Genomic DNA, 3500 nt, shown 5'->3' with positions numbered 1-3500 from the left:
AACAAAACAACTTAGATGCTGGCATGATGGGACGTGCCTTTAAACCTAGCACTTGGAAGGCAGAGGCAGGAGGATCTCTGTGAGTTCAAAGCCAGTCTGGTCTACAAAGCAGGACAGTCAGGATTGTCTCAACTCCTCCCCCCGAATATAAACAAAACCACAACTCAGGGTAGCTTATTAAAATCAAGGCCACCTGATTTATGGGGCTTTCTGCTGTCATCTCCTGTGTGCTGTGGCTCAGAACTTTCCTAGCAGAATTTGATCTTCTGCTTCCCATTTCCTTTCAACTCCAAGTCCATGTGCATTTTTTAACTGGAACTTTGAGACAGGGTGTCTCTCTCTAGCTCTGGCTGTCCTCTGACTCGCTCTGTAGATCAGGCTGGCCTTGAACTCACAGAGATCACCCTGCCTCTGTCTCCCAAGTGCTGGGATTAAAGGAGTGTGTCACCACTAACTGTAACTTTTAAAAATTAGGTGGATGGCCGTTTTGCCTGCATGAATATCTGTACACCACATGTGTGCCTGGTCCCCACAGAGACCAGAAGAGGGTTGCTGTGGAATAATCTTTTTGTACACTGTGAAGATGTATCTTTGCCAAGGAGCCTCCTGATTAGTTTAAATAAAGAACTAGGCAGGAAGAGGTTAGGCAGGACTTCCAGGCAGAAAGAGAGGAGGAGGAAATGAATCCAGGCCTGAGAGAGACGCCAGAGGACACGGAGAGGAAACAGGAGGTGCAAGATGGAAGAGAGGTAAAAAATCATGAAGCAAAATATAGATTAATATGTTGAATTAGGAGCGGCGGGGCTGCATCCCCAGCACCCCGGCCGCCTGCTCACCTGGCTAGCTTATGCCCGAAATAACAACACACAAATTGTATTCTTTTAAACACTGCTTGGCCCATTTCTATCTAGCCTCTTCTCAGCTAACTCTCGCACCTGGACTAGCCCATTTCTAGTGTAGCCCACGAGGTGGCTTACCAAGGAGATTCTAGCCTACGTCCATCCTGGGTCGGAGCTTCATCGCATGTGTCTGCCCAGGAGCGGGCAGCATGGCGTCTCTGCTCCAGAGAGCAGGGCTGTCAGTCTGACCTCACTTCCTCTTCCTCCCAGCATTCTGTTCTGTTTACTCCTCCCACCTATGTTTTAACCTATGAGGGCCAGCCAAGCAATTTCTTTATTGCTTAACCAATGAAATCAACAGATTGATATATGACACTCCCACATCATTAATATAAATGGGTTAATTTAAGTTATAAGGGCTAGTAGACAAGCCTAAGCTATAGGCTGAGCTTTCATAATTAATAAGAATCTGTTATTTTTTTGTGAGCTGGTGATCCAAAGAAAAATTTGTGATATATGGAGCCCAATATGGGGCTCAAATATCTAAACAGGTCCTGGGAAAGTAAAGAAAAGTTCTCGACAAGGAGTCAGATGTAGCTTCTTTGTCCTGCAGTCTCTCAAATGGGCTGCTGCTTGGCCACATACCAAGGCATGGCCTGCAGTCTGGAGCCAGCTACCAATGCCATGTGCTAGCACCATGCTGTATGCTGAGTCATGCAGCAGCTGTCGTGGCAGCTTAAGATTTGTCTCTCATGGTCAGGAAACACCACAGGTGTTTAATAAAGCCAGGTCCAGACACAAAACACCTCTAAAAAGATACAGTATATTTAAAAATGTGCTTAGATCCTGAACAAAGAAAAAATAGGCATAAACAGTCATTGAAAAAAATTTAAAATAATGAAGTCTTTAAAAATAAAAAAAAACATGCAAGGATGGAAAACATAACACAGGAAGTTTGGACCTTAGATGTGCTTTGCTAGTTTTGAATTTTTGAATGCTAGTGAACAGAGTACGGTGGCTACCAACAGACACTGGACTATGGAAGGGACTGCAGAATTCAACGAGCCTTTACAGACTTTAGGGATGCCTTGGCTTCAAAATGAAAGTCAGAAAATGTATTGCTTTGGGGAAGAGGTTATGCTTTTGTTTCCAAAGAAAACAAAAGGCTAGATTCATTCAAGGTTGACAGAGATCAAGTTAGATCAGGTGAGGGGGTCCCCTGAAATCTTGGTTACAGACAAAGAAATAAACCTAGAAAAACAAGCAGGTGATGTATATTTTGCCTGTTCAAAAATAAAACAAAAAAGTCATCTTTGGCTGACTTGTGTACAACAGTCCACAGATATGTATGTTACCTTTGAAAGTTTGTTTTCAGAGCAAGGGGAGCAGACGCCAATACAAACAGGTGGCCCGGGTGATCCAGCCTCTCAGGATGCCTCTGTTGCAACTCCCTCAGAGTTCTGCATCCACAACAGCTTCAAGACTGTGGGCTGAGATGGTCCAGCCTCACAGACTATTCAAGGCAGGGCTTCAGATAAGCCTCGTGGTTTCCCATTTATCAGACTGGACAATTGTTATGGCAGGTTTTCCCAGGACTTGACCATTATCCCAATTTTCTCAGATTTCCTAAAGATGCCATCACCCACAAACAACAGGAAGCAGTCTAGAGACTATGATGTCCACATTCCCAAGTGGTGGGGTGGGTGATTTTTGGTTATGGATGTTTGTCCTCATTTAGGGTGGGGGTTGATTACAAATTGTTAATGGTCATGGTCATGGAGAAAGCTAAACAAAACAGATTAGATTCAGGGATCACTTTCTGAAGAGAAAGAGGTGGATAAACTACAGAAATGATGAGATAAAGAGTGGATTGTTAAGTCTACTTTTAAACAACCACTATTCTCAAATATTTTACATTGGTATGGATTCTTATATATTGATACAAATTTAAGATATATATATATGTATATATATATATACATATATATAATTTCTACTCTTGTTTAAGGTATTGTACCTATGCAGCTCACTTAAAAATGTAAAGTTTTAGTTCTTGAAAGCTATTTAGGACAATAAAGACAGGTTAGTAGTCATCTATAACTTAGTCATGTTAGCTATGTTTTCAAGGTCAGAAATATATTTCAAATAGATAGATGGTCTTCAAAGATCTACAGAATATGGCATCTACTTCAAAGGAGAAATGACAGGTATCAAAGAAACTCCATATGGGGTTTGAATTCCTTTGTGGCAAGGTTAGCTCCTGGGCAAAGAAATTGCCCTTGTCTCAACTGCTAACAGAATTCTGGACAAACTGGACAAACAGGACAAAAACATACAACTGCCAAACTTTGCCAAGGCAAAGTAGGTAAGTTCTTCATATTCCTGCTTCACAGAAATGTCTTTCAGATACTCTAGGCCTGTAGGCTGAAGATGGATGCCTCAATGTTAGAGTGACTTGGGTGACTGTCCAGGCAGAGACAGCTGTCTCTGTCATTGCTATAGTTTTGGAAGTTGTTTGCTCTGCACTTCCTGTTTACTCACGTGATATCTTATCCCCCGGGTCTCTGATGGAGTTGAGGACTAGATAGTTATAGTTACAGTCTTCCTTGTTAACAAATTCAAAACGAAAAAAAAAAAGATGTAAAGTATATAAAGTTGTTT

Source organism: Microtus ochrogaster, chromosome 15 (assembly GCF_000317375.1).
Source record: "Microtus ochrogaster isolate Prairie Vole_2 chromosome 15, MicOch1.0, whole genome shotgun sequence".
Taxonomy (NCBI): Eukaryota; Metazoa; Chordata; class Mammalia; order Rodentia; family Cricetidae; genus Microtus; species Microtus ochrogaster.
This window is presented reverse-complemented; position numbering follows the sequence as displayed.